The sequence below is a fragment of the Malania oleifera genome, chromosome 5 (genome assembly GCF_029873635.1).
Source record: "Malania oleifera isolate guangnan ecotype guangnan chromosome 5, ASM2987363v1, whole genome shotgun sequence".
Lineage (NCBI taxonomy): Eukaryota > Viridiplantae > Streptophyta > Magnoliopsida > Santalales > Ximeniaceae > Malania > Malania oleifera.
This window is the reverse complement of record NC_080421.1, coordinates 41,941,672-41,956,754: the sequence shown is the minus strand read 5'-3', so window position 1 is coordinate 41,956,754 and position 15,083 is coordinate 41,941,672. Positions and strand designations below refer to the sequence as shown.

Below are 15,083 nucleotides of genomic sequence, written 5' to 3'. Positions count from 1 at the left end.
TTCATTGCAGGTCCTTCACTCTAGAAAAACTTTTAAAAAGTATGTTTCTAGAACTCCTATTGGGATATTGTGGAACAAAGTATAAGGAACAAAAAGGAGAACATCCTTCCAGATCTAGAGTTGTAACTTAATAAGCTTATAAATATAGACGATGAAAAAGACAATAATATAGACAAGGACCAAAACAATTGTGGACACCACATTTTATCTGGGGCACAAAACAAAATTTAGTAAAAATTTTATTTCATAAAATGAAAAAGATACAGAGAAATGAATTTTACATGGGAAATGAAAATGAAAATAAAAAAGAAGAAAAAGGAAAAATAAAGAAGTGGGTCAGCAATCTTCAAGCTTCCAATTTGAACCTACAAATGGAAAAATCACCAAATTAAACATGTGAAAAATGTACAAAAATTAGAGATAAATGTTGATTGATGAAATTAAGTGTTGATTGATTAAATCAACAATAAGTTGATTGAATCTCAAAGCCTATAAATTGAGGTTTCTGAAAGTGAGAAGGACACACATTCACATAAATAAAAAATTGTAGAGAGAATAAGGTTATTGTGTGAGCAAAATCAAAGAGTTCCCATTGCAATTCATGGTGAATTCAAAATTTGAGAAAATTTCTGGAGAATTGAATAGTTTCAAAGGAGATTGTAGAAGAAGGTGTTAGCATATCTCCCTAATTATATACCTCCCTTATTTGGGTTTGTAGTCTGCATCCTATAAAAGGATGGTCCTTGTACAATTTTACACACAAAAATAATATACAGAGTTTCTTAGTTTTAACTAGATCTTAACTTATTTTTTTCTTTTCTTTTCTCCTTCTTTGCCGCTGCAGTTGGCCTTCTTCCGCTCAGCTAGTATCAGTTGTAGCTCCGGCGTATGCTCTGCTCCAGTTTCTGCTCAGCTTGTCTCCAATTTCCGCTCGGCTCATCTCCAGTTTCCGCTTGGCTCATCTGAACCTGATCACGGCTTACTTTCGTTTTGTTCTCAGCCGTCTCGTGGACCTTGTTGCTGCAACTCTCGGTGGCCTTCTTGATTTTTCGGTGACGTCTATTAGCGTTGTCACTCTGCGTCACCTTCATCCCTCAGCGTCGTCTTCGTCCTCGTCTCACCAAATGCACGCAACAGTCTCTTTTCCAGCCATCTCTCATCTTTTCCGGCATCGCCTCCATCTCGGTCTAGTCCTCAGCGCCACAGTTCCCGGCCTGAACCTTTGGGGCTTCTTCACGCTGCCAGTGGCCATAGACGACTTCCGCACGGCCTTCGTCATCTGGGGATCCATTAGCTTTATTAGGACAATATTAAGCATTGTTCTCCATCTTCTGACACGTGGAGCCTTCCCTCCGGTCGATTTCCTCACCGTTTGCTTTGTTCAGGCGATCTCCGCAACAAAATTAAAGGATTGACGCTAGCCTGACACTGATTCAAGACTTTTTTATTTTTTTTTTACTGTGATTCCAATTTTAAATATTGCCCGACATTTTTTTTTCTACATGACCATCATATGCAAGATATAGATAGCTCTACGCAGCAAGCCACCTCACCTCTGACTAGTTCCGTTTTCGGGTCTCTCTAACAACATTTTTTCTCTCGAGACCCACTAGTTTGCTCTACATTGGTCAGTATTATCCATTTTTTTATGGAATATTTAACTGATGTTGCTCACTTTATATAGATTATTTTGAATGGCTCCAACTACAATACTTGGGCCCAACAAATGTCGATTTTTCTGATTGGTCAGTGATTATGACATTTTGTCACTGGAACAAAACAAAAACCCACAAAAATTGACAAGCAAACCACAAAGGACTTTGATGAGGCTCTTGATGAAGGGGAAAGTACTCATTGTAAGATCCTTTCCTGGTTTATTAATATCTCAGTTCCTATTATTCAGAGTCTACTTCCTAAGCTTTGTAATGCCAAGCTTGCTTGGGATTTTTTGGCAAAACGATACAACTGTGGTAGTGATGTTGCTCTCGAGTTTCAGTTGGAAACTTGGCTTTCCCATATGCGTCAGGAACCTAGGCAGTCTATTTCTGAGTTTTATGCTCAGGTTAGTGGTATTTGGGATCAGCTTTCTCAAGCTGACCCTGCTTTTTCTGATGAGCAGTCGATTAAGCTTTTTACTGCATATCGAGATTGTCGTCAGTTCATATATTTTATAATGCATATCCGGGATGAATTTGATAATACTTGAGCTTTTTTGTTACATCGATCTCCTCTTCCTACACTTGAGGTTGCTCTTGCGGAACTCATTTTTAAGGAGACACACAACAGACTCGTCGGGTTCATTCTACCGATATGGTCTTGGCCACTGCTTTGTCTAGCTTATCTACCCCGGTTACTCCTGTTGTAGTTGCTACTTCTTCTAAACTGCATCGTTTCAATGGTCAATGCCACTATTGCAAGGAAGACGACCATCGTATTTCCAATTGTCCTAAAAAGAAGGCTAAGGATGCTAGGGATGCTCTTAAGCCTAAGACATCTTACTCTTCCAAGCCTGTTGCTGCTGTCTCCACCAGCTCTTCAGCTTCTGCTTTATCTTCTGCATCTTCTTTGTCGTCTCTTTCTGTAGCTGACATTGAGGCAATTGTCACCCATGTTCCATCTCGAACTTCTACTGCCTTATCAGTCTCCACATGTAACTTTACACCTTGGTTTATTGATTCTACCTGTTGCAATCATATGACCTGTGATTCATCTTTAGTGACACATATGAAGTCTTTAAATCTTGCTCCTTTAATTTATACTGCTGATGGTTCACATATGTCTATTAGTCATCTTGGTCATGTTTCTACTCCTACTTTTTCTGTACCTGACACATATGTTATGCCTAACTTGTCTTTAAATCTCTTTTATGTTGGTCAACTTGTTGAAAGTGGTTTTATCTTAACCTTTTCTCACAAAGGTTGTGATGTGCAGGATCTGAAGACGGCCTAGCTCGTTGGGACTAGGCATAAAGTCGATTGTCTTTTCGAGCTCACATCTCTGCATTTGCCTAGTCCATGTTCTCTTTCGTCTCTTATTGCTGCAGTGTCTTCCAGTTTTTGGCACTCTCATCTCGGTCATACCTTTTTGTCTCGTGTTCAGTCTTTAGCTTCTAGTGATTTCTTAGGACATGTTAAATTTAAACCTTTTGATTGCATGCCTTGTCAACTTGGGAAACAAAAATCTTTACCTTTTAATGAAAGTAATTCTTTGTCATCTGCACCTTTTGATTTGGTTCATTCTGATATTTGCGGACCTACTCCGATCTTTTCTAAGAGCGGATCTCGTTACTTTGTCATTTTATCGATGATTACTCTCAGTATACATGGATTTATCTTTTGCATAATCGCATTGGGTTACTTCATGCTTTTCATGATTTTAAGCAGATGATTAAAACTCAGTTTGATCGCACCATTAAAGTCTTTCGGTCCAATAATGCACTGGAGTATACTTCTACCCCTTTCATTGAAGAACTTAAAGAGGCTGGCACCTTGTCCCATCGATCCTATCCATCCACCTCCCAAAAGAATGGTTGTGCATAACGTAAGCATCGTCACATTCTTGGCACTGTTCGGTCTCAACTTTTCTCTGCATCCCTCCTAGAATCCTTTTGGGGCGAAGCCACTCGTACTGTTGTTTACACTATTAATCGGGTTCCAACCCCTTCTCTTTCCAATAAATCTCCATATGAGGTTCTTTATGGAAAGGTACCTGATTATTCTCTTCTCGAAGTATTTGGTTGTGCTTGCTTTGTTCTACTCCCACCTTATGAACAAACAAAACTTGAACCTCGCTCTCATCTTTGTTGCTTTCTTAGTTATGGCATTGAACACAAGGGTTATCGGTGTTATGACCCCATAGCTAAGCATCTTCGAGTCTCTCGGCATGTTCATTTTTGGGAACACTAAATGTTCACTAGTATCTAGCCACTTTCTTTCGATTGTCCCTTATACACTCCCATTTTCAATAACCTTGCCATAGATCCCTCTCCTGATTTTTCCTCTAATACAGGTCATGACATGTAAGAACCCAAACCATGATAATGGTTTAATTAAAGAGAGTGGCATTTTGGTAAATAGCAGGCCTCGTCGACGAAGCCAGATTTCGTCAACGAAGTCTTTGTCCGTCTCATCGATGAAATTTAGAGACTCGTTGACAAGGAGAAGCCAAGGAGTCTCGAAAAAACTGGTGATCTTAGACCCGTCGATGAGGCCACCCATTTCGTCGATGAATGCGCCCAAGTCGAAGGGCTATATATAGGAATCTCTTTACTTCCTCACTAAGAAAACTTCAAATATCTCTCTCTCTCTCTCTAGAACTCTCCCTACTCTCTCTCTCTCTCTCTAGATTTCTTCACCGATCGTTGTTGGAATCGTGAATCTGAAGTTACCACGAGGATCGTGGAAGGATTCTCTACAACTTCTACGCATCGAAATCTCTTTCCAGAGATTTTCGAATTTTGGCGTAAAATCGAGGTAAGGCTCGGTTTTCAATTTCAAAACGGTAGTTTTGTTGGAAACTGTCTTGTGAGCATATTCTATATTGTGATTTGTAGGTTGTGGAACTCAGTTCGCTGTTTAGGGGCCTTGGAGTTCGGGATTTGCTTTTCGAGGAAAAGGTAAGGGGAACTGTGTTTATATTGGTTATTTTTGAAATCGGACTCAGTGGAACTGTGGTTCACGGTCCTATGTGTGTTTTGGCTACTCATTTGGGGGGATCTAATGGGAAAAACTATGGGTTTTTCATTATTACAATTTTGGGAAAAGAGGACGACGGGCTGCATCCCTAGTTTTGTTAAAAACCGAGAGTATATGGTGATTTATACCGTGATATTGGGATGGTCGTGCCTTGACTTGTGTTTAAATTGTATTTATTTGAAAAACCATGATTTAGATTACCAAATGGGTGTGGTTTGTTTGGTTATATGAGCCTGCATGTGTGTGCGATATGTTGAAATGCTAGTAGGAATGCGGTTCCGAGATTGTTCCAGGTATTGAGAGTGTCCGGCTCTATATCCGAGGGCGTGTGTTTATCGCCTGCCACGTAAGCAAGAGTGTTCGGCTCTATATCCGAGGGGGTAAGCCTATTCTGGCAGATCAGGCCGAAGGGTGTGGATCCACCAGTTAGTACTGGTACGATGCCATGGGAGTAGGGGACTAGCCATGTGTCAGTGGCATTGTGTTTGTGGGTTAGCTACGGGCCAATGCCGTATGTCACGGGCCAGCTTTTGGCTGAAGGGTGTCACGACACCGAGATTGCTGATCATGTGTATGTGTATGTGTGCGTGTATACACTATGGAAACTAGTACTGGATTGCATTTAACTGCATGTATGTTGTATCATGATAACACTCAAATGCCACACACCGATATAACCTGTATTCTTCCTTACTGAGAGGTGTCTCACCCTTGCTGTATGTACATTGTTACAGGTCCTTCAGGTAGCTGGAACTAGTGTCCTGGTGTAGGGAGCGTAGTGGCCGGTGTACTGCGGTTAGCGCTTGGGTAAGTGCTAGGACTGTAATTTTTGGTGGGTTGCCACTTTGAGATGTTTTTGGGTACCCATTTGTTCGTTTTAATAAAGTCATGTTCTAATCTTGTATAGACTCTGGTAAGGTACTGTATATGTTTATAGAATGACCTTTTTCGTTGCGTATATGATTCTGCTTGGATGTGTTTAAGGTGCCTGGGAACCCCACGGGGTCGGTCCCTCATCCACTATGCTGTATCTTTGGATGTTTTATCAAATACAATGACAGGTTAGATTACATTTTCACCCTTGGGTTCCATTTTGGGGTTCGGGACGTGACAGCTTGGTATCAGAGCTAACCAGGTTACTAGATCTTGTAGACTTGGTTAGGCTTTGTTGTAAGTATATACCAGAGTATAGGATATGGATATGGGTAGAGTTGGTTAAGGGTTGTTCAATTTTTTTAACCGGGATTTGTTAACGGAATTCCGTGTTTTCCTAGGATAACGATTCTAGTAAAAGTAGGGCAGATCATTAATGACTTTCGTGTTGGTGTGATATGACAGACCTAGAACTGGCAGGGAGCAGTTAACACGATTAGTGTAGATCATTGTGTTAATTGTATGTGTTATAGGGATACTAATAGATTCCTATTATGCTGGAGAATGGAACCCAAGGATAATAACATGGGAAGTGGCTCCGAAGAGACTGCGAGTGATGAGCCTCCTTCTGTTCCTTGAGATTGACGAGGCAGGTATTGCGGGAGATCGGGCGGAGTGCGAGGAGACGCGAGCGCTCTCTTACTGCTGCAAGGTGCACCATTGAGAGGTTCACACGCATGCATCCTATGATGTTCTCTAGAGGACCTAACCTAACAACAGCAGAGGACTAGATGGATAAGACTAAGAGGATTCTGGAACTTTTGCACTACACAGATAGGCAGTGAGTCCTCTATGCTACTTTCCAGCTGTCTGGGGAGGTAGGTCAACGGTGGACTGCAGTGAGTCTGCTGGAGAAGCAGAAGGGTGGTCTTGAGGAGATGTCATGGAGCCGTTTCAAGGAGGTATTCTTCGACAGATACTTTCCGGCTTCAGTACGTGATGCGAAGGCAGATGAGTTTTTTGCTATGACTCAGGGGAGTTTAACAGTACATGGGTATGCGGCTCGATACATAGATTTGTCCCGCTTTGCACCATGTTTGATCTCGAGCGAGTATGAGAAGACTCAAAGGTTCGAGAAGGATCTAAGGAAGGATATCACCACACTGGTGGGTATGCTTCAGTTCCGTGAGTTTTCGGTGTTGGTGGATAAAGCCACGGTGATTGAGACCGGTATCTAGGAGGATGAGGTGGATCAGGAATCGAGGAAGAGGACAGTACCTTCTGGTTCTCAGAAAGGATCTCGTTAGGGATCATGGAAGAAGAGGAGCAAGGTCTCAGGTTATCACCAGAATATCGAGCACTAGGATTCTCAAGGGAGCTAGACTGGTGGTCGTTGTACCAAGTGCCTCCGATGGCACAAGAGTGAGTGCCGATTATTTGGGGGTAACTGCTACAACTGTGGTCAACCAGGCCACATGTCTCGTGATTATCGTGCATCGAAGCGAGATGTGCGTACATTCAGTGGGAATCAAGGGAGCAATCAGATACCTTGGGGAACCGTTCATGAAAATACAGCTCCGACCAAAGTATACTCTCTTACTCCAGTGGATGCTGAGCATGCAAGTAACGTGGTGACAGGTACCTTATTATTGCTTTCAAATAAGGCTTCTGTTTTGTTTGATTCGGGTGCAACCCATTCTTTTGTATCTATGAGTTTTATTGGACGGTGTGGGGTGGAGACCTGAGACATGAATGAGGTGTTATCTGTTGTTACACCATCTGGGAGTGTATCTTTCTGTAGGAGGATATTAGTAGACTGCCTAGTGGAAATTGAAGGAAAGCTGCTACCGGTAAATCTTGTTATATATGACATGTCGAGGTTTGATGTCATTCTGGGGATGGATTCGTTGTTCTCCAGTTATGCTGCGATAGACTGTCATAGGAAGGTGGTAGTTTTTAGACCTCTTGGGGAGCAGGAGTATGAATTCGTGGGATCGTGTGTGCATTCAGCGCCATAGATTCTGTCGACACTATAGGCGAGGAGGCTACTCTTGGACGAATGTCAGGGGTACCTAGCATGTATGAAGGAATCGCAGCGGGATGAGTTGAGACTCAAGGACATTCAAGTAGTCAGCGAATTCCCAAACATGTTTCCAGATGATTTACCTGGTTTACCTCCAGATCGTGAGGTGGAGTTTGCGATAGAGGTGCTGCCCGGTAAGGCATCGATCTCTAAAGCTCCGTACCAAATGGCTCTAGCAGAACTTTGGGAGTTGAAGGAACAGTTGCAAGAATTACTAGACAAGGGATTTATTCGAGCTAGTGTTTCACCCTGGGGAGCTCCAGTACTGTTTGTGAAGAAGAAGGATGGATCGATGCGGATGTGCATTAATTACCATTAAATTAACAAGGTAACTGTGAAGAATCGCTATCCTTTACCTCGTATAGATGATCTCTTTGACTAGTTATAGGGAACGCGTGTCTTTTCTAAGATCGACTTGTGGTTAGGATATCATCAGGTGAGGGTTAGAATGGAGGATGTAGCAAAGACTGCTTGCCGGACCAGATACGGCCACTATGAGTTCTTAGTCATACCTTTTGGGTTGACAAATGCTCCGACGGTGTTCATGGATCTGATGAACAGGGTTTTCCATGAGTACCTGGACCGATTCGTGGTGGTGTTCATCGATGAAATTTTGGTATACTCGTGGAATATGGAAGAGCATGTGGAACATTTAAGGTTTGTGTTATAGATTTTGCGGGAGAAGAAGTTGTATGCTAAACTGAAGAAGTGTGAATTCTGGTTAAGTTAGATTGCGTTTTTAGGCCATGTGGTTACTGGGGATGGTATATCAGTTGATCCTAGCAAGATTGAGGTTGTGGTCGACTGAGTAAGGCCGAAGAATGTGCAAGAGGTTTAGGGTTTTCTAAGACTGGCGGGTTACTATCATTGGTTCATTTCTCTAAACTATCTAGACCTCTGACTCGATTGACCAGGAAAAGAGTACAGTTTGACTGGACCAGCGATCGCGAGCAGTGCTTTTAGGAGTTGAAGCACCGGCTGGTTACTGCTCCAGTGTTAACCATTCCTTCAGGGGATGGTGGGTTTGTGATTTATAGCGACACGTCTCTAAAAGTCCTGGGATGTGTGCTCATGCAGTAGGGTAAGGTAGTGGCGTATGCTTCTCGGCAATTGAAAGAGTACGAGAAGAATTACCCTACGTATGATCTGGAATTGGCTGCTGTGGTAAATGCACTGAAGATCTAGAGAAACTATCTGTATGGGGTGTATTGTGAGATCTTCACAGACCATAAGAGCCTCAGGTATTTCTTCACGCAGAAGGAGTTGAACATGAAGCAGAGGCGGTGGCTAGAGTTGATTAAGGACTACAATTTCACGATCAGTTATCACCCGGGGAAGGCTACTATGGTGGCTGATGCGTTGAGTCCGAAGTCAAGGCCTACGACTATATTTGCTGTTGTAACTCAATGTTACATCAAACGGGAGTTGGAAAGTTCAGGTATAGAGTTGGTGGTTGGTGATCATCAGACTTATCTTTTTGGTTTGGTGGTCTAACTAACCTTATTTGAGCGTATAAAAGCCGCGTAATGCAAAGTTGGAAGAGATTATGGAAAAGGTACAGCAAGGAATGACTACGGAGTTTAACATATATGAGGGAGGTGTATTGAGGTTTGGGACCAGACTGTGTATTCCAAACGATGATGACATCAGAAGACGATTCTAGAGGAGGCGCATTGTTCTTTGTTTACGGTACATCCTGGTAATACGAAGATGTATCGGGACTTACGCGAGACCTTCTGGTGGTCTGGTATGAAGAGGCAGATTGCTCAGTTCGTGGAGCAGTGTCTGACGTGTTAGTAGGTAAAAACTGAACATCAGAGGTCTGTAGGGTCGTTGCAGCCTTTGCCTATTCTGGTATGGAAATGGGAGCATATTTCCATAAATTTTGTGACCGGTTTGCCACCAACGCTTCACGGGCAGAATGCTATTTGGGTGATCGTGGATAGATTGATGAAATTTGCTCATTTCATACCGATGAAAGTTGGCTATCCTTTGAGTTGGCTAGCAGATTTGTATGTGCATGAGATTGTGAGAATGCACAGAATACCGATGTCCATAATATCAGATCAGGATCCAAGGTTTACTTCTCAATTTTGGATGAGCTTGCAGCAAGCACTGGGGACGAAGCTTACTTTCAGTACAGCATTCCACCCCCAGACTAATGGACAGTTGGAGAGGACGATAGAGATATTGAAAGATATGTTGCGAGCTTGTGTGCTAAACTTCGGTGGTAGCTGGATATAGTTTATGCTACTTGTAAAGTTCGCTTATAATAACAGCTTCCAGTTTAGCATCGGGATGGCACCTTTCAAGGCTTTGTATGGTCGAAGGTGTTGATATCCTTTGTGTTGGGATAAGGTTAGTGAACGTCAAGTGTTAGGACCTGAATTTGTGCAGCAGGTGTCTGAGAAGGTGGGTTTGATCCGGGAGAGGATTAGATCAGCTCAGAGTCGAAAGAAGAGTTATGCAGACGTTCGCTACTGTGAGTTAGAGTTTGAAGTGGGAGGTAAGGTATTTCTGCATATTGCTCCGATGAAAGAGGTGGTGAGATTTGGGAGGAAGGGTAAGTTGAGCCCGAGGTATATCGAACCATTCGAGGTACTTGAGCGAGTGGGTTCGGTAGCCTACAGGATTGCATTACCTCCAGTACTTTCGAGGGTCCACAATGTGTTTCACGTATCCATGTCGAGGAGGTACATGTTGGATCCTTCACATGTTATTAGTTATGATGAGTTGGAAATTGGGGATACTTTAGTGTATGAAGAGATACATGTTTAGGTTCTGGACCGTAAAGTTCAGAAGCTTCGTACTAAAGAGATACCGTTAGTGAACGTATTGTGGCGAAACCACGAGGTTGAGGAAACTTCTTGGGAACTGGAAACGGAAATACGACGGAAGTATCCACAATTGTTTTGAGCACTTGTACATTATCCTACTGTGGGTTGGGATAGTGGTTAGTCGTCGGGAGTGCATATGTATTGTGAACTCCTGAGACAGTTGTATATGTAACCATGGTATTCCTCTACCATAAGTGAGGGTATGTACGTGTATGTGTATGATGGGACTACGCTGTAGTGGTCACCAATTTGTCTCTAGAATGGTATTTATGTGTTCGATTGTATGTCTAAGTCTATGAATGAGAGATGGCAGATTTCGAGGACGAAATTTTTGTAAGGAGGGGAGATTGTAAGAACCTGAACCGTGATAATGGTTTAATTAAAGAGAGGGGCATTTTGGTAAAGAGCAGACCTCGTTGATGAAGCCAGATTTCAGCAACGAAGTCTTTGTCCATCTTGTCAACGAAATTCAGAGACTCGTCGACGAGAAGAAGTCGAGGAGTCTCGGAAAAATCGGTGATCTTAGACTCATCGACGAGGACACCGCTTCGTCGACAAATGCAATGACAGATTCATCAACAAATGCAATGACAGATTTGTCGACGAGTGCGCCATTTCATCGACGAATGCACCCGAGTCAAAGGGCTATAAATAGGAATCTCTTTACTTCCTCACTAAGAAAACTTCAAATATCTCTCTCTCTTTCTCTAGAACTCTCCCTACTCTCTCTCTCTCTCTCTAGATTTCTTCGCCGATCGTTGTTGGAATCATGAATCTGAAGTTACCACGAGGATCGTGGAAGGATTCTCTACAACTTCTATTAATCAGAATCTCGTTTCAGAGATTTTTGAGTTTTGGCATAAAATCGTGGTAAGGCTTGGTTTTTAATTTCGATCCGGTAATTTTGTAGGAAACTATCTTGTGAGCATATTCTGTACTGTGATTTGTAGGTTTTGGAACTCGATTCACTATTTAGGGGCCTTGGAGTTTGGGATTTTCTTTTCGGGGAAAAGGTAAGGGGAACTGTGTTTATATCGGTTATTTTTGAAATTGGACTCGGTGGAACTGTGGTTCACGGTCCTGTGTGTGTTTTGGCTACTCATTTGGGGGGATCTAAGGGGAAAAACTATGGGTTTTTCATTATTGCAGTTTTTGGAAAAGGGGGCGACGGGCTGCATCCTTGGTTTTGTTGAAAACCAAGCATATATGGTGATTTATATTATGATATTGGGAAGGTCGTGCCATGAATTGTGTTTAAACTGTATTTGTTTGAAAAACCATGATTTAGATTACCAAATGGGTGTGGTTTGTTTGGTTATATGAGCATGCATGTGTGTGTGATATGTTGAAATGCTAGTAGGAACGCAGTTCTGAGATTGTTCCAGGTACTGAGAGTGTCCGGCTCTATATCCAAGGGTATGTGTTTATCACTTGCCACGTAGGCAAGAGTGTCCGGCTCTATATTCGAGGGCGTGAGCCTATTCCAGTAGATCGGGCCGAAGGGTGTGGATCCACTAGTTAGCACCGGTACGATGCCATTAGAGTCGGGGACTAGCCATGTGCCGGTGGCGCCATGTTCGCGGATTGGCTCCGGGCCAAAGCCGTATGTCGCAGGCCGACTTTGGGCTGAAGGGTGTGACGACACCGGGATTGCTGATCATGTGTATGTGTATGTGTGCGTGTATGCACTGTGGAAACTAGTACTAGATTGCATTTAACTGCATGTATGTTGTATCATGATAACACTCAAATGCCATACACCGATATAACCTGTGTTCTTCCTTACTGAGAGGTGTCTCACCTTTGTTGTACGTACATTTTTACAGGTGCTTCAGGTAGCCAGAACTAGCATCCTGGTGTAGGGAGCGTAGTGGCCGATGTACTACGGTTAGCGCTTAGGTAAGTGCTAAGACTGTAATTTTGGTGGGTTGCCACTTTGAGATGTTTTTGGGCACCCGTTTGTACGTTTTGATAGAGCCATGTTCTGCTCTTGTATAGACTTTGGTATGGTACTGTAGATGTTTATAGAATGACCTTTTCGACTGCGTATATGATTGTGTTTTGATGTGTTTAGGGTGCCTGGGAACCCCACGGGGTTGGACCCTCATCCATTATATTGTATCTTTGGATGTTTTATCAGATATAGGGACATGTTAGATTACATTTTCACCCTTGGGTCCCATTTCAGGGTTCAGGGCGTGACATGACAGCTCATCAAGTGATCACTCTGCATCTGCCTGTCTTAAACCTGGCCCGTATGATGATCATGCCATCGCATCCACTCCACCCAAGTGCTCTAATTTTGATGTTCGTCATTCTACCACTCCGCTCGAGTCCTCTAATTTGGATGTTCATCGTTCTAGTTGGGAAGGGTACCTTCTACCTTTCTTAGTGATTACCATTGTTTTTCTACTCTTAACTCCCTTCATAAGCCTCATAATTATTGTGAAGCTTTTTCTATTCTTGTTTTGCAGCATGCTATGTCTAAAGAATTTGACGCACTTCAAAAAACTCATACTTGGGACCTGATTGACCTGCCTCTTAGAAAGACTTTAGTTGGGAACAAATGGGTATATAAAAGGAAAACGAACTCTGACGGTTCTAAAGTAAGACATAAAGCTTGTTTAGTGGCAAAAAGCTTTACTTAGGAGTATGGCATTAATTATGAAGAGACATTTGCCCCTATTGCTCGTATTACCTCTGTTCGCTCCCTTTTGGCTATTGCCTCTACTTAATGATGGCCTTTATTTCAAATGGATGCAAAGAATGCCTTCTTATATGGTGATTTGGCTAAGGAGGTATATATGTAGCCCCTTCCAGGGTATCCTTCTCCTCTTGGTAAATTCCACCATCTCTGACGTGCATTATATGGGCTTGAGCAAGCTCCCAGTGCTTGGTTTGCCATGTTCAACTCTACAGTTGCACAGCCTGGGTTTGCTTCTAGCCCCTATGATTTAACTCTTTTTACCCGTCACACTGCTACAGGCATCACTGTTCTAATACTTTATGTTGATGATATGATCATTATTGGTGATGATGCTTCTGGTATTCATGAGCTTAAGTAATTTTTGTGTCAGCTGTTTGAGATGAAAGACCGCAATTCTCTTAGCTACTTCCTTGACTTAGAAGTGTCCCCTACCTCTAATGGCTACTCTTTGACCCAACCTAGTATGCTTATGATCTTCTCACACGTGCTGGTCTCACAGATTGTAAGATAGCTGATAGTCCACAGGAGCCCAAGATCAAACTTTGTCCTACTGATGGGAAGCTCCTTGGTGCCACTCGTTACCGATGGCTTGTTGGGAGCTTGATTTATCTTACCATCATTAGACCAGACATTACCTATGCAGTGCACCTTGTTAGCCAGTTTATGTTAGCTCCTCGTTCCGTTCACTATGTAGTTGTTCTTCATATCTCACGATATGTGAAGGGAACATTATTTCATGAGCTTTTTTTTTTTCCTCTTATTCATCCTTGATGTTGCAGGATTATTCTGATGCTGATTGAGCAGGGAACCCTACTGATCATTGGTCTACTACTGGTTTCTTTTTTCTACTTGGTGACTCTCTTATCTTTTGGCGGAGCAAAAAACAAACTGTTGTTGCTCGCTCTAGCACTGAGGCAGAGTATCAGGCCCTTGCTGATACTACTTCTGAACTTCTTTGGCTTCGTTGGCTTCTCCAAGACATGGGTGTTCCTCGGCCCTCGAGCACTCCGCTTTATTGTGACAATCATAGTGCTGTCCAAATCGCTCACAATGATGTTTTTCATGAACGCACCAAATACATTGAGATCGACTGTCATTTTGTGCGTCATCATCTTCAGGAAGGAACACATCGCCTCTTGTCAGTTCCTTCGGCTGATCAGTTGGTTGATATCTTCACGAAGGCTCATCCACCTGGTCGCCATCGTGCTTTAGTCTACAAACTCCAGTTGACATCTTCAATACCACCTTGAGTTTGAGGAGGGATATTAGCATATCTCCCTAATTATGTACCTCCCTAATTTAGGCTTGTAGTCTGCCTCCTATAAAAGGATGGTCCTTGTACAGTTTTACACACACAAAAAGAATATACAGAGTTTCTTAGTTTTAACAGAAGGGATTCAAAAGTTTTGAAGTTTTAGAATAAGAATTTGGAGTTAAGGGAATTGAGGGATTTCCTGGTTGCAGAGTGAGGGGGTTTTGAAGTTTGAGGAGAATTTAGGCAAAAGGATTGGAACAGTTAAGAGGTAAGTGCCAATTTTTTTAAAAATTTTTTTAGCAAAAATACTGAATTTTAAATTTGGTGTTTAATACTTTGAAATTTATTATAAAATTTTCAGACAGGAAAAGTTGTTCGCATTCTTAATCAAGAAAAATGAGAATAAATGATCCATCTAATCTTATTAAGTCAACATTTTACACCCCAACTTAGCCTTGATAGTCTATATATGACAATCTAGGGACAAGAAAAAAATAAAAAAAAATAAAAAGAAAAAAGTGCATTTAAGAATTGGTATTGTTTATTTTTAAAGTTCTTTTTTGTGTTCATTTATTATAGAAATTTCTATTAATTGTTTTTGGTCTATTGTTCACTGCAGCTAAACTGTATAACA

General features: G+C 42.1%; 1 long non-coding RNA gene across 1 annotated transcript; it reads right to left on the bottom strand.

The window, feature by feature from the left end:
• Nucleotides 1-226: 226 nt before the first annotated feature.
• LOC131155561 (uncharacterized) lies at nucleotides 227-1,261 on the bottom strand. Its single transcript, XR_009136839.1, has 2 exons — nucleotides 805-1,261; nucleotides 227-365 (listed from the first exon to the last, which is right to left on the bottom strand). It is a non-coding gene; the product is annotated as an uncharacterized LOC131155561 (long non-coding RNA).
• Between the last annotated feature and the right edge of the window lie 13,822 nt (nucleotides 1,262-15,083).